We start from the raw sequence: 17,158 nt of genomic DNA on the forward strand, positions 1-17,158 counted from the left end.
AAGCAACAACATTTAATTCGAATGTTTTTTCTAATCGAATACTCGAGTTCATCGATTAATCGTTGCAGCACTATACTGTTGTTTCTTTTCTTCTACGATTTTCTTCTTTCCTTTCTCTGCTCCAGAGGGATAAATTCTCTTCCACATATCCGTGCATCTATTTTCCAAGCAAGTTTGAGCACCAATCATCGCAAAGCAGGTTTAACGTCACTCCCCAGGTTGCCAGATTGTAATGACAAGAAAATGGATGTTTGCATAGATCAACGGCAATGCGCCCCACATTATTCACGATGCCCTATTAACAACCTATAAAATGAGGTTTCCAGATTGGGGCCCCGCCCCCGAGTGGTCAGGGGCCCTAAGCAGCTGCATAGTCTGCGTATAGGCTGGGCCGGCCTTGATCCTATCCTATTGTTTAGCCACAACTGGATTCATTACCTTGTTACTTTTAATCCTTCACACAGCCGCTGGAAACAAATGTTTTATCCATCTGCAGGCGACCATCGTGATTTTACAGCACTATTTGGGTGTGTGTCTGCCTTAAGGCAAAACACCACCGCTTTTGTCCAACGGCGTCGCTGAAATCGACTAAAACTGAAAAGTGACCAAGTGTTGCCATTGACAGCACTTAAACCTCCACTCCATTTGAACTGGAAGGGCTGGAAGCGAACGAACGTATTCGCTGTCCCCCTCCTTGTTCAAATGGAGTGTATGTTTACTAGTGACAAACAGATTGAAATTCACAGACAAAAAAAAAATAAACTAAATGATTGTACACGTACATGACAAAGCAGTACTAACAAAGCATTTGTAATTGCAATCATTTTCTGGGAGAAATTGAGCATTAACTGACAGAATTGCATGGGTGCCAATACTTTTGGCCAGCAGTGTACGTCGGCTCCTTCATTGATGATGTGAGTATGCGTTGTAAAGTGAATTAATGTCGCTGCACATAGACTGTGAACATTCCTCACAATGCTTGGTGGAGAAACAGTTGTGATGATGTCTTCTTGGGTCCGTTTTTTTCCCCGATCGTACACAATCGTGATCTAGTTTTTATCGGCCATGACTGTTTGCTTGGATGACCAAACGTCCTCTTTGCCCGGACATGTCCACTTTTCACGTCCTGTCCGTTGCATCCGGCTTGATTTATAAATTCTGATGATCTGATGGGATGGTAGCATGTCTGATTAAGTGTTTACGAAAGTGAAATGCCATGGAAATATCCAATCTTGCCTAGCTTTCTAAATAAAACCTGTGATTGCAGGTGAACCAGCTTATGAAATGATGGAGACTGACCCAGACTGGGCACCACCCCTACATCTGGGACACACATCTGTTACACCGACAAACACTGCACGCTCTGCAAGACGAACGTGAGCAGCTACGGAAAGAGACACTGCAAGCACCAGAGATGGGGGTCCAGCAGGATGCAAACATTGAAGAGCTGCAGACCAAGGAGGGACCATCTGAGCCTGGTGAAATAAACAGTCACCAACAGAATGAGGAAGGGACACCTGACGCTGGAGAAGAAAGTGGTCAGCTACAGACTGAAGAGGGGACACATGAAGCTGGAGAAAAAGGTGATCAGCTAATCACGGAGGATGAGACGCACAACACCAATCAGGATGTGACACAGACTGTGATTATTGACCGTTTTGAAATTTTCACAGAAAACTCATCAAATCTGAAAGCACGTGCCCAAATGTTTTCCAGCTACAAGCACCACCACACTATGAAGTATTTAATATGTATTACACCCAAGGGAGCCATTTGTTTCTTATCAAAAGGCTGGGGAGGGCGTACAAGTGACAAACATATAACCCTGAACAGTGATTTTTTTGTTTTTTAAATATTTGTTACCTGGGGACAATGTCTTGGCTGACAGAGGTTTTGACATGCAAGAATGTGTGGGCATGTAGTGTTCAGATGTCAAACTCCCAGCATTTACAAAAGGCCGCTGTCAGCACATTTGAGAATCCATGTTGAAAGGGTCATCGGAAATGTTTGTCAGAAGTATAAGATCTTAAAAGGGAACCATACCCATAAACATGATTCTTCCATGTGAAGGGGAAGAAGCCCCAATGTTGGATAAGGTCACTTTCTACATACTGTACTACATAGACGTCATCATTTTGTAAGTGGGCCAATTTTGCACTTTCCCCAATAAGTTCGTTTTTATTTGGAATTTGGGAATTAGATGAACTCAAGACACCCCTCTCAACATTTTAGCATCTCTGAACATCGTCATTTTTGTTTTTCTAATTGCCAGCTAGGAATGGAGGCATCGTCTTCACAACCAACAAAAATGCAATTTTATTATTACTATCATCTAGAATTTTTCCTCCGTGTCATGTCCTGCTTTTTTGTGTTGACACTTGCCTTTGTGTTTCTCAGTGTACATCAGAAGCGATGACCGGCCACCATGCTTTGCTGCCTAAACTGCGCCTGAGAAGTACATGTACAAACAAGGTATTGTTCTGGATGCCTTTTAAAAAAACAACAACATCTCCTTCATTTAAAAAATGAATTGAACTACATTATTTCTTCTTGTCTGATGTTTTTTTACGCCTGACAGCTAGGAAAAACTGCCATGCCGTCACCGCAGCTCCAACAGACCAGCAGATCCTTGGCCAGCTCACGGTGACCTTTGGGAAATACAAAGGCAAGACCTTCTGTGGCTTATGGAGGAAGATGTCTGCTATGTCAAGTAGTGAGTATAAATAAGAAATTGATGTGTGTCTTTGTTACCCAAAAGAAAATAAAAAAATCAGTTTAAAACAACTACTGCATGCTCTCTTAAAAAGTCTCCTCGATAGCCACGTGAAGGAGAGGCGACGACAGATGGGAAGGTGCGACACCAAAACTGGGGAGTGGTGGCTGAAGGAGCAGCTTCTACGCTACGTGGATATGTTCCCTCCGGTGTCATGCCACTTGGAGCAGAACATCGACCGGGCCATCTGCGGGCATGGCAGCTTCCGGTCCTTCACGTTCGAGGAGATGTGGCAGTTTTATGACCTCTCCAAGTTCTTCCGTAACGATCTCGCCAAAAGCGCAGAAGAATGGAAGATGGTCCAGGAAGCCTTCTGCTTCGTGCGTCAGTGGCTACTGATGACAGAGTAGGACATCAATGTCACGTTAAGCGATTTCGACTGTACATCCTCACAAAGGAGGAGGAGGTCAGTAGGTCGATAAAAAAATAACATAATTTCCTTTGCCAGTGTTTTAATGCATTTCAGGGCTTACCCGTGATATTTATTTTTTGTTCTGTAGCAAGCTAAAGGCAAAGTTGCACCAGCTACGCCCCTCACGTCAGCTTGTGCATCAGCATTAGCAGCATTATCAACATGACCTGCTGTAGCAAATACACCATCTTCAGCAGCAGTAGCAGCAGCACAACAACAAGCACCACCACCACAAGGTGATGATGAAGACTGGCAATGTAAAATACTACGCGCCTGTGCGCTTTTTGCCCAATCTGCACAGGGTCACAAAAAATATTGATAAAAAAAAAAAAAAAAAAGACCTACATGGTCAAGGCGTCCACGTCCAAAGGACTTTCTGGCAGGTCTTTTGAAAACTTTGTAAATTTTAAGGAGGCGGTCAATGACCTTGTAAAATAAAACATATTGAGATGTACTTCATGTCTCAGCTACTTCTTTTTACACACACAAATAACCATATTGCTCGGCATAGCATATAGTCCTGTATATTGTGCACTTTCCCAATGAGTGCTCACAGAAAATTAAAAACCTAGTCCTTATTTCTCAACACGTCAATATCTGCAAAACACTTGCTTATCATTAAACTTATTTAAGACTCAATACAGGCTGCTTAACTTTTACTGTGTACTATATCTCCTTTATTTAAATACAAGAAAAAAAAAAACTGGAATTTGAGTGTAATAACAAATACATTTAAGGCATACAGAAATTGGGAAAAGTCCAAATGCCCATAATTGAAAGTGGGGAAAAAATAGGCCAAGACAACACAACAGCTAAAACAGTAATGAAGAAATCTATAATGCTGCGCTTCGGACCACGACGCCACTTGAAGGAAACAACGTCGAACTTTGGTCCCGCCCTCCCGCAGCCTCTGAACAGATGCTCAACCACCCTGCAGAATGGAAAGATGCCAAGGCCACCCAGAGTTAACTTGTTACCTGTTGGGCAGAATGACATCGTGAATGAAAATTTAAAACCTAGTAACTTACTTCTAATGGAATACTAGTTTCTTAACACTTGTATATCTGATTAACACTTGCATATTGCAGTTTGCTATTGGCCTAGTTCAGGAGTCGGCTATCATTTTATTTATTTTAACATCAACACTACCTCCTTCGTACACTTAAATTTATTTTTAGGTAGTACTAGTGTATATTATTTATTTATGTACTATTGACATTAATTTATTGTGTGATGCACTAGTAGGGTGTTGCTATTTTTAATGTCATTGTACTATTTGAATGACAGAGCCTATTCTATTCTAACATTCAAACAGCCGTATTCAACCGCCTGCAACTACCACAGAAAAGACAACACACAAATGGACCTAAAATATGAATGAATGAGCTCATCTGTGTATACGTATTTTATATATTCTGCGGGGGAAAATTCACCTAACAAAGGCATTTAGGATTCTTTTACATTGGCCAAAAACACACCTCCTTAAAATAAATTTAAAAAGCTTTGAAATGTTATAAATATTCTTAATTCCAGAATAAATATGGTTCAAAACATTATTTGAAAGCAGATTTTTCTTGATTTAGGTAAAAAATGACCAACGTTTAGATGTATGTGCTTAATAAGAACAAATGGCAATATTTACTGAAGTAAGTAAGTGGGATAATCTCACATTCATCTGTTAGTCTTTAACGCGCAAAACAAGATGGAGAAAATGATTTGACTAGACTATGTGGGCCTAAAGTGCAGTAAGTAACTGGAATTAGTGCTCATTGTTTAAATACACTTTCAACTCATTCATAAACTGTTTTACAAAAAACTCATAGCTGCCACCCTGGAGGGGATGTTCAATCCGAGTGGGTTCGGTCACAGATTGCAGACCGGAAGAACTGGCCAATCAGAGCAGGGTTGGGGTACCACCCCACACTCTGGACTGATGACCAATCAGAGAGAGCGTCTTTAACAGTAGGGCAGAATGCTACAAATCAGTCAACTTTTTGCAATTTGAAGACAGAGGCCGCATCGCTCCTGACCTTTGACCCTTGACCCTAATGTTTGACCCAGGGCGTCAACGTTGCATGCAGGTGTCGCCAGAGTTCGATTGCACTTCACGTGGGAGGAGGCCCCAAAAGACTGTAAGGTGGTTGTAAAGTGTATTGTGTTAGGGCTCCTTGATTGCAGGCTGGGAGACCAGACGGGCGAAGACGCCGACAGCTGCAAGCCATCGAAATCAGCCGCCTTTATAAGCCAGCTCGTCGTTGCCGCTCGTCGCCAGACCAAACTTTCAGTAATCCCGTCAGTGAAGTCCAGCATTCAGGTATTTACCACATTAATTCTTACCCGGCTAATCAGACCTCTTGTTCCGTCCCAGGATTCCCCGTGCCTGCTCCCTGAATTGTACCGACGCCTGATTGAGCTCCTGTCAACACCTGCCAGCTACACGCCAAGTGCACGTGCGGTGCTGCGACTTGTGCTCAAATAAACTTTTGAAAATCACCACAGCCACCCTTGTCTGCTTTGGGGTCCACTTCCCAGCGCACCCTAACAGCTTGGTCTGGCCATCACGGACCCCGCGGACATGGATCCGAGTTATGCTTCCCCGTCACCCCCCGCCGTTGATCGACACGCTCAAGCCCTCGAATATCTTTACCAAAAGGTAGGAGAAATTTCTGAGGCACTACAGTCTCTCCAGGCGCAGTTCACGCCGCTTCCCCTGCATCCGACGTCACCACCCCGCCGAGACTTCATCTCCCCAACGCCTCGCGAGCCGCACGTGCCACCCCCTGCCCCCTACGATGGCGACTTGGGCTCTTGTCGTGCCTTTTTAGTGCAGTGCGGTCTCGTGTTCGATCAACAGCCACAAACATACGGCAGCGAGCGGGCCAAGATCGCTTACCTGATCGGGTGCCTTCGCGGTCCAGCTTTAGCCTGGGCCACAGCTGAGTGGGACAAGGGCTCGGCGGCGTGCGCCTCATATGACTGCTTCACAGCCGAGATGCGCAAAGTTTTCGACCACCCGGTCCGTGGTAAGGAAGCCGCCAAACGCCTAATGTCCATCCGTCAGGGGGGGCGCAGCGTCGCAGAGTTCTCCGTGGAGTTCCGCACGCTTGCAGCTGAGAGCCAATTCAACGACGCCGCGCTTCAAGAGGTCTTCACCGGCGCACTCAGCGAATCGCTCAAGGACGAGTTGGCTTCCAGGGACGAGCCAGGGAATCTCGATCAGCTCATCGATCGTTCGATTCGAATCGACAATCGACTTCGCGAAAGACGACGTCAACGCAGCGAGCCGCCGCCTTTCAAGTTTCACTGTCCCGCTGCCCAGAGTATGGCCCTACTTCCGGGTATTCCCCACACATCGTCGCCTCTACACTGCCCTCTGCTGAGAGCCCCGAGCCCATGCAGCTAGGGAGAGCCAGGCTCACTGAGGAGGAACGCACACGTAGGCTCGCTGCCCAGCTATGCATCTACTGTGGCCAAGCAGGGCATTTCCTCCGCCATTGTCCGGTGCGTCCGGGAAACGGGCAGGCTCACCAGTAGGTGAGGAAATACTGGTGAGTCATGCGTTTAACAATTCCTCAGCTCGGCTCCAGCTCCCCGCCACACTTACTTGGAAAGACCAGTCCTGCAGAGTGAAGGCTTTTGTTGATTGTGGTGCTGATCAAAGTTTTATTGATCGCAGGTTGGTGAAACAGCTGGGCGTCGGAACGCGCTCGTTACCTGTCCCGTTAAAGACCATCGCACTCAATGGACAGGTGCTGTTTAGTGTGGGGGAGCAAACCGACCCTGTCCACCTTCTTCTATCGGGTAACCACCAAGAGGTACTCAGTCTATTAGTAATCGATTGCCCTCACACGCCGCTGGTTCTTGGCCTACCCTGGCTCAAGACTCACAGCCCAGCGGAGGATTGGACCCATCCCAAGCTCACTGCATGGAGTGCCTTTTGCCATAAAAATTGTTTAAAATCTGCCCTAGCTCCGGCCTATCCTGTCCAGAACCCAGACCAGCTAGACCTCTCATCAGTCCCTGAGTGCTACCATGACCTGAGCCTAGTCTTCAGTAAAGACCGAGCAGTGGCCCTGCCCCCCCACCGCCCTTATGACTGTGCCATAGACCTACTTCCTGGCGCCGCCCTGCCAAAGGAGCGCATTTATAAGATCTCGGAAGCTGAGAGGGAGGTGCTGCAGTCCTATATCAGAGTCCTTGGCCACAGGTATAATTCGTCCGTCCTCATCCCCGGTCGGCGCCGGCCTCTTCTTTGTGGGGAAAAAGGATGGCACATTGAGGCCCATCATTGATTTCCGTGGCCTCAACAAAATCACCATTAAGAACACGTACCCACTCCCCCTGATGGACTCGGCGTTCACACCCCTCCATGGCGCGCGTATATTCACCAAGCTCGACCTACGCAGCGCTTATCATCTGGTCCGTGTCAGAGAGGGAGATGAGTGGAAGACCGCGTTTAACACTCCCCTGGGCCATTTTGAGTATCTCGTCATGCCTTTTGGACTCACTAATGCCCCGGCGGTTTTCCAGAACCTGGTCAATGACGTGCTGAGAGACATGATCAACAGGTTTGTTTTTGTTTATCTTGATGACATCCTGATTTTCTCTCCTAACCTCACAGAGCACGAGCAGCACGTACGCCAGGTGCTCCAAAGACTCCTGGAAAACCGTCTGTTTGTGAAGGCAGAAAAGTGCGAGTTCCACGTCCCAGAGACCAAATTCCTGGGCTACGTCATTGCCAAGGGTGAACTCCGCATGGACCCTGGTAAGCTAACCGCAGTGGTAGAGTGGCCACGGCCCACCGATCGGAAACAACTCCAACGTTTCCTCGGGTTCGCAAACTTTTATCGGGGGTTCATCAGGAATTACAGCAGGGTCGCAGCACCGCTAACGGCCCTCACATCGACCGTTTCACCGTTTCGCTGGTCTGACTCTGCTGACGCTGCCTTCAGGTACCTTAAGCAACGCTTTACTTCAGCCCCCGTGCTGGCACATCCTGACCTTGCCTTACAGTTCATTGTGGAGGTGGATGCCTCTGAAATGGGCGTGGGAGCAGTCTTGTCCCAACGACAGACTGGCGATGGCAAGGTGCACCCCAGTGCATTTTTCTCCCGCAGACTAACCCCCGCCGAGCAAAACTATAGCATTGGGGACCGCGAGTTGCTGGCTGTTAAACTTGCCCTGGAGGAGTGGCGGCACCTGCTGGAGGGAGCTCGCCAGCCTTTCATCGTTTTGACTGATCACAAAAACCTGGAGTACCTCAAGGCTGCCCGGAGGATCTATGTTTTTGGAACGTTTTAATTTCTCTCTCTCCTATATCCCAGGGGCACGTAATATCAAGCCAGATGCCCTATCCCGCCAGTTCCTGCCTAGTGAGACCAGGGTGGACCCGGCCCCCATTCTCCCTTCCACCTGTTTTCTTGCTGCAGTGGAATGGGAGGTGGAGTCCAAGGTTAAGGAAGCCCTTGGGGAGCACCCGGACCCCCGGCAGGGGTCTCAGGCTAATTTGTTTGTTCCCGCATCAGTCCGGCAACAGGTGCTGGAGTGGGCCAAGTCGTCTCGCCTGTTCTGCCACCCGGGTATCCGCAGGACCCTCGCTGTGTTGCGCCAATGGTTCTGGTGGGCCACAATGCCTGAGGACACACGGGCTTTTGTCACTGCTTGCCACGTTTGCGCCCGCAACAAGACCTCGACCAAACCCAGCTCTGGCCTGCTTCGCCCTCTTCCCATCCCTAGCCGCCCGTGGTCCCATATCGCCCTGGACTTTGTCTCCGGTCTCCCCCCTTCCCGAGGTAACACCGTAATACTCACTGTGGTTGACAGATTTTCCAAGGGGGCCCATTTCATCCCGCTTCGCAAACTCCCATCGGCGAAGGAGACCGGAGAACTGCTGGTCCAGCATGTCTTCCGCCTGCATGGCATCCCGTCTGATATTGTGTCTGATAGGGGTCCCCAATTCACCTCGCAGGTGTGGAGGGCTTTCTGCGCAGCTCTGGACGTTGGTGTGAGTCTCTCCTCAGGTTACCATCCTCAAACCAACGGCCAGTGTGAACGCACAAACCAACAGCTGGAAGCAGCACTCTGCTGTGTCGCACAGTCCTGTCCCAATTCCTGGAGCGACCACCTCTCCTGGGTCGAATATGCCCATAATACCCTGCCGAACGCCTCCTCAGGCATGTCCCCCTTCCTGTGCTCACTGGGCTAACAGCCCCCCTTGTTCCCATCCCAAGAGCAGGACATAGCGGTTCCCTCGGTGCAAAGGCACATCAACCGGTGCACCAAGGTTTGGAGGAGAGCACGCGCTGCGCTAATCCGCTCGTCCGAAAGTTCCCAGGCCCAGTCCAACCGTCGCCGTACACCAGCCCCTGTCTACTCTGTGGGGCAGAAGGTATGGCTCTCCTCAAAACACTTGCCACTAAGAGTTAATTCCAGGAAACTGGCCCCACGTTTTGTCGGCCCCTTTGAAGTAGAGAAGGTAGTGAATCCCTGCTCAGTCCGCCTCAAGCTCCCCAGGTCTCTGCGTGTCCATCCCACCTTCCATGTTTCCCAGGTAAAGCCGGTCTCGTCATGCCCGTTGTCCCCTCCGGTGCAGACTCCCCCTCCTCCATTGTTAATTGACGGGCACCCAGCCTTCAAAGTGAGACGTCTCTTGGACGTCCGCCGTCGTGGCCGTGGGGTACAGTACCTCGTCGACTGGGAGGGCTATGGGCCTGAGGAGCGAAGTTGGATCCCAGCCAGGCAGGTGTTGTGCAGGTCCCTGATACGCGACTTCCATCGCGCCCATCCCGATCGCGTGCCTCGGGCGCCTTGTGTCGCCCGTGGGGGGGGGGGGGGGGGGGGGACTGTTAGGGCTCCTTGATTGCAGGCTGGAGACCAGACGGGCGAAGACGCCGACAGCTGCAAGCCATCGAAATCAGCCGCCTTTATAAGCCAGCTCGTCGTTGCCGCTCGTCGCCAGACCAAACTTTCAGTAATCCCGTCAGTGAAGTCCAGCATTCAGGTATTTACCACATTAATTCTTACCCGGCTAATCAGACCTCTTGTTCCGTCCCAGGATTCCCCGTGCCTGCTCCCTGAATTGTACCGACGCCTGATTGAGCTCCTGTCAACACCTGCCAGCTACACGCCAAGTGCACGTGCGGTGCTGCGACTTGTGCTCAAATAAACTTTTGAAAATCACCACAGCCACCCTTGTCTGCTTTGGGGTCCACTTCCCAGCGCACCCTAACATATTGAGTGTAATAGTGAAAGACACATATCAGCTCTGCACCCTGGTCCACCGGCTGAAGCTACACACCAGACTACAACCAACAAAGACGACAGCGGGGAGCAAAGTGAAAGCTCATCATCCTCAGTCAACTCCATGTGTACGAAGATTTGTGGAAGCGAAAATGGCTCACGTTCATGTTCCAAGATCTGCTTAGTGAAGCTGGTCAACGAGAGAAAGCTGTTAAAGTGTATGCTGTGTTGGACGAACAGAGCAACAAGTCTCTTGCTAAGACTGAATTCTTTGAAATTTTCAGTGTAAACTCTCAGATGATGCCATACACACTGAAAACATGCTCAGGTATACAAGAGACAGCAGGTCGACGAGCATCGAATTTCATACTGGAGGCTATGGATGGGAAATCACAACTTCCTTTGCCCACTTTAATCGAGTGTGAGATGGTACCAGACGACAGGACTGAAATTCCATCTCCAAATATTGCACTCCACCACGCTCACTTACAGCCAATTGCCAACAAACTGTATCCTGTCGATCACGACGCTCCCATTCTTCTGCTTTTAGGAAGAGACATCTTAAGAGTGCACAAAGTAAGAGAACAGATCAACGGACCAAATAATGCTCCTTATGCACAACGGCTGGACCTGGGGTGGGTCATCGTTGGAGATGTGTGCCTAGGAACAGTCCACAAGCCTTCGGATGTAAATGTATACAAGGCAAATATACTATCAAACGGACGCACATCTCTTCTTCATCAGTGTCCAAATACTATCAACGTCAAAGAAGACTACAGCGGTATGCAGAAACATCGTGGTTTAACATCACAAGCAAGCAAGGAGAACGAGCATGCTTAACCGAGCACCGATACTCTTGGATGTTCAGTGTTTGATAGAACTCCAGATGACCATAAACCAGCTCCATCAATAGATGACAACGCATTTGACTCTCATGGAGTCAGAGGTCTACCAAAATAATGAAAATAGACAAGTGACACAACCTGGAGTCGGCGCCAAAGATCGTGTGCAACGTCTACGCGGCAAGCTCTGAGGACCGCTACGTCTGTGTGACAGCGCGAACGCCCCTGGAGATGGGCAAAGACGACAGGCTAAAGACTGTCACCACCCGCCACAACACCGACAACCACCAGTGGCAGGACGTGGACTCGCTGCCTCTGATCTACATCTACGACAAATTCCAGATGGCAGTAGCTGCCACCAACCTGGAACGCATGGCTTCCTACTGCCCCAAGAGCTACGCCGAGCAGGACGAGGCGGCCCGTCAGAAAACCGGGTCCATGGATCTGCATTATATATATATATATATTTCTTTCATCATTATTCATTCTTTTTTTTTTTCTTTTTTGCATATTTATTGTCTGCTTTTTTTTTTTTTTCTTCTTTCTTTCTTTAGGAAGAATGAAGCCTCTCGAGTAACCTCTGAGAATTTGAAATTTTCTTTGGTTGTATAACATATACTGTACAGTAGATATATATACAGTATATTATATATTTAAAATATATTTTAATAAAACTATTTTTTTTTTCTATCCAAACGGAGGAGGCACATTATAAATATGGCGCAAAACACTCAGATGACTTGAAGTTCTGCTCCGAGACCCCCAATTTGGCCAAATTTCAAAATTGACCTATATGCATGTGTGATACATCATTGGAAAGCTTAAAATCTCAATTTTCTGGGGGAAGAAAAAATTTGAACAGGTGGCCATTTTAAAAAAAAAAAAAAATTTTTTTTTTTTTTAAACAGCGGAAGCCTATCTGGAGGTGAGAGAACGCGACAGCAGAATTACAGACGCCATGACTTTAACGAGATCTTATCGTGTACTTTCATTTATCGATCCGAAAACTCCATGTAGCATGTATCACCAAGTGTCAAGACAGAGCTGTGAATGGCCACAGCTGTTTTTTTGGCGGATTTTATGGGTAAAACATGGTAATATAACAAGAATCGCCACGCAGAAATCACGGACATCAAGGAGTAGTCGAGATTTTCTTTTTCATATATTTACCCTTTTAAACGTCCCCCCCCCCCCCCTAATTTTCTTTGTTTGGATCGATTATGAATCATCTAACATAACGGGGAAAATGCGACAGTAACAAACAAATACAGTTAAGCGATAGTTATGAGGTAGATATCTGTGACTTATTTACAGACGCCAATTGTTTTCATTGTGACGTAATGTAATTAAAAGTTTAAAATATGTCATGTTTAAAAATGATTCAAAATTAAAATAAATATATTCAATAATAATATTAAGATAATAAAAAATTAAAAATATTTTTTTTAAGTCGTTTTTCTTAAACGAAATATTAGACACAGTTTAATGATTCTAAACTCAAAATGGCAGACATTTTGGATAATAAATATAATTACTTTCTTTTTATGGCTTGGCAGAAACAAAAACGGTTGCGCGACGTCTGTAAACGGGGGTTTCCAGGGTAAAACGGACCAACTAAAAATAGTTCGGGGGCTTAATGCACCATGAATCTGCTATGGCAGCATATAGACATATTGTTCTATCAAACACATCGGTTCTTTTGGCTCAAAATGCTACAGTTTATTTTAAAGAAGGGTGCAAGAGCAGAAACTGCTTTTTCAGTCTTGTCTGTGTTTTCCGCCATATATTAACGTTATATAGGCATCTTTGAGTGAACATCGAGTAAAATTCAAGTGACTCAAGGCCGGGCCAAGTGTTCTCTTTTTGGGGGAATCAATATATGGTCTCCCTACTGTTAGCATCATATCAAAACAAATGAATGTGTCAACAGTGAATGTAGTGGTTTGAAGGGAGATGGCGTGCAAATGTTCACTGAAGTTGGTTTATAGTTAAAATGATGTTGTTTAATGTTTAATAAACTAACACATTAAGAGGTCAGTGAATGTTGACTATATTTCTGTAGTCTACGTTATTTACCAGATACTAAATGTGTGTACATGTATGCACACCTGCACATGAGCCCCACAAAATAATTTGTTTTCATCTTCCTGTGCTCTCTAACCAGAGCCGCTGTAGTGATCAGCACGTCTGAGCCAAATCGTCACAAGTAGAATGTTCTACACTTTTTTTGTTATTATCATTTCGACAATATTTTATTGTTTGTGATGTTAAATTTATATTATCTTGCACATATCTAATGTGGTATAATAATCATAATAACGTTGATATTAAATAAAGAGTCATTTTCATTGGTGAATGACTTTTTGTCATGTGTGGATACATGGTTAAATAAAAAAGGGTTCGATTGATAAATAACATGTTGTTTCATCATTTAAAAAACAAATCATTAAAAAAACAGATTTGGATTTAACATTTTAATTTCGTAGGGTGCGTAATTTTTGAGCCATAGGACAACGGGAGATGAACAACGTTACGATCGCACCTGAAATAAAACGTTGGTTGCGCTTTTGATATTTGACCACGAGATGGAAACAACGTACTTTATAACAATGTCTGAATTGCGTCGTGCTCGCAGTTTTTGGTTTTGTTCATGTATTTTAACTAGATTGCTGGTTTCTTTTCTAAATACAACCCAAACACGGGACTAAGCGTATTGTTTATTCCCCCTGTGAGTGCCGTTGGGCAGAAAGTAAAGTTAAAATAATAATAATAAAATGTAATGCTTTGTCACCAAAGCTGAAGTTGATAAAAAACTAAGAACATCATGTTTTAGCCTACACTCAAAGTTGTCTATCATAGTGTATCATATGGGATTTTTCATTATGTACAATTCGGTTCAAAAGTCTGGGGTCAAAGCGACCCCAAACTTTTGAACGGTAGTGTATGTATAACAAAACTACATACTGTGGTATTGAAAGTTCCCAAATGGCTTTAAAACAGAAAAAAAAAACTTTATTTATATTACATATACATTCATATATGCTGTTTTTTTTTTTAATTTTTTTTTTAAACTGTTTTGTTGGGGGTAAGCAATTGAGCAGATAATTGGAACAACAGTTATTAGGATGGGCAGGGCTGCAGGCAAGCAGATAGATGGGCAGGCAGGCCAAAAGACAGGCAGGCAGATAGATACATTCCTATTCTGAGTGCCCTGCTGCCACTTTAAAGGGTACCACGAATAGAAAGACATGTAGTTCTTAAACGATAAATTCTAGTACGAGTTATAATCATTTGATCTTAAAACCCCTCTTAATGTTTTCATTTTAATACAAGTTGCAAAATTTTAAATCAAAAAAGTAACTAGTAGCTCGCCATTGTTGTTGATGTCGCAGGGCGGCGATGTCACATGAGTACACTGCTGTACTTCCACAGTGTCACTCTTTAACTATGTTAGGTAGTGATTTAAATACACCACAAGGTGTCAATGGCGAGTATTAAATTATCAAGCCAATGACTACATTTGTCCCTCGACGGACGCCGTAGTTTCCTTTTTCGTGCGGGTCCATTTGTGCCTTACGTTCATTTGTACGTTGTCTTCACAACATACAAGACTCCTGACATAGTTTGTATATTGTGACTAAATATTGCCATCCAGTGTATTTGTTGAGCTAAACGAGTTGCTAAAATGTTTAAATACAGTTTCACCAAAGTCTTATGCGTATTTTGCATAATTCAGTGACGTGCGGTCAGGGGAGGCTCTGCCTCACCTGTCATCATGACAAAAAAGTAATTATAGCATTGATTTTTTATTCATATTTGTCCATTGCTCTTTATGTATGAATCATTTCAAACATTTTTATAGTCAAAATCGCTGAATTTGCCTATTTCCTGTTCAAATAAAGAAATGAAACGAGAGGTGCGGCAGCAACGAGTAAAGCCTCACCTCTGATTGCGCAATCCATAACAAACCGGGTTGATACATGGAATTGGAGCGTGCTGGTTGCCGTACATCTGCATGTCGCCATTATAATGTTTCCACATACGTTTATTTGACCTGATTTTCCACAGTCTGGCTAATGTCTTTATCCCTTAAAGTTTAATGTTTGTTAGCGACATATTTAGTTTTGCTGATGGGAAATAAAACCGCAGTGAAAAGGCACAGGCTGCGGCAGATAGTACTCTGCCGCACTGCAAAGGGGCGTACGTGAAACTAGACTTTCCGTTAAAAGTGGACGCGGTTAACACAACACCGGAGCTAAAAGGTTTGCTTCAAACTACGGGACAGAAGATAACTCGCGCTTTTCAAACGGACTGGTACACCGGAAAAGACTGGCTATGTGGCTGTCCTTCGAAAAATCGCCTTTGCTGCTTTCCCTGCCTTTTCTTCTCAACTTGTGCCAATGTCTGGACTAACACGAGATATTGTGACATTAAAAAACTACCACGAAGCCTCAGCAAACATGAGAGCTCGACCACTCACATTCAAAGCCTGATTGCTTTAAAAACTTTTGGAAGCTCAAGGATCGATTTGGCTTTGAAGAACAGCGGAAGCTCAACGGTAGCATCCTCAAGGCTAAGGTAAAAGAAAACCGAAAGAGTTTGAAAGACCTCATTAATGCAACCTGCATCCTAGCTAAACAGGAGTTAACATTTCGTGGTGAAAGCGTGTAAGCTCTTCTAAACGTGGCATATATGTAGAACGATTACATGGTTTTGCTGAGAAAGATGAAAGGTTAGCTAGACATTTGGACACGTCCACTGTGTTTTCTGGCATGTCAAACAGAACACAGAACGATCTAATTGAAGCAATCCTCTCCATTGAGGCGGAGAGATTTTTTTTTAAAGTAAAGGAAAATAAGGAGGACTTTTACAAAAAGGGCGTAGGTTTGCATAGGGACGGTAGGTACATAACACTACCAACTTTTCAGGATGCTAAAATTGTCCCCACAAACTTTTAATTAGCCTTACCTTTTTTGCATGATATAATGTTCAGTTATATAGAGAATTTAGATCTTTCAATAGTTCCATATGTTGTAAGGATAGAATTGACCCTACCATTATTAAGTGAATCATTTTCATTATGTTTATGTTTGCTAATAAAAACCAGACATTTATTCAGGAAGTTTTCAAAATGTTTCTTTAGTATTTTTTGAAAACAAAGGTTTGAATCGAACAGTGTATCATCTGAACCAATGCACGTAAAAGTTATTATCAGAAGATAAGGATTTATTTTGCATTGATCATTTTGCCTATTAATTAATTAGGTTCATATACATGAGAAATGTGGCCCTTTGCCCCCTTCATCCAATCTGTTTGGTCTAATTGATGTCCCGTCCCCAGCAAAAAGTGTACCTACATGCAAGTTATGCTGTTATATCGTCCCTACGAATGTTGAGACCAAACCTATGCCCTTCCAAAGTAACGCCGGTTTTTGTGGTGAAGGACAGGCGCAAGACCACAAACAGTTTTCATTTCAATCTTATAAAAAAAAAAAATAATAATAATAATAAAAAAAAACAGCTTAGACCAAGAAAAATACAATAGAATATTTAAAAACTCAATTTTGGCCTTAAATAAAATATTCTTTGTATATTCTTTTTGGACAAGCGTTCAGGAGGCATCCAAACCAGATGGCCGAACCCCCTCAGCTGGCTCCTCACAATGCGGAGGAGTAGCGGCTCGATCCTCCATCCCGGATGATCACTTTTTCACAATTATCCAAGAATGAACTCTTTACACTCTGCGTAGTAAAATCGGGGACGCGGCGTCCCCTTGATATGTGTTGGCCATAACGTCTGTTGTACCATAAAGAAAATAAATAATTTTTGGGCAGTACATAGACGAATAGTAGCTCTTTCATTCAATACCAGATGTCCTGACAGATCCAGATAC

At 44.9% G+C, this 17,158-nt stretch overlaps 1 long non-coding RNA gene across 1 annotated transcript; it reads left to right on the forward strand.

Moving 5' to 3' along the window:
* Nucleotides 1-1,275: 1,275 nt before the first annotated feature.
* LOC130911426 (uncharacterized) lies at nt 1,276-3,452 on the forward strand. Its single transcript, XR_009062121.1, has 5 exons — nt 1,276-1,583; nt 2,398-2,472; nt 2,579-2,713; nt 2,808-3,179; nt 3,274-3,452. It is a non-coding gene; the product is annotated as an uncharacterized LOC130911426 (long non-coding RNA).
* The last annotated feature ends 13,706 nt before the right edge of the window (nt 3,453-17,158 follow it).

The sequence above is a fragment of the Corythoichthys intestinalis genome, unplaced genomic scaffold (genome assembly GCF_030265065.1).
Source record: "Corythoichthys intestinalis isolate RoL2023-P3 unplaced genomic scaffold, ASM3026506v1 HiC_scaffold_44, whole genome shotgun sequence".
In the NCBI taxonomy this organism is placed as follows: Eukaryota; Metazoa; Chordata; class Actinopteri; order Syngnathiformes; family Syngnathidae; genus Corythoichthys; species Corythoichthys intestinalis.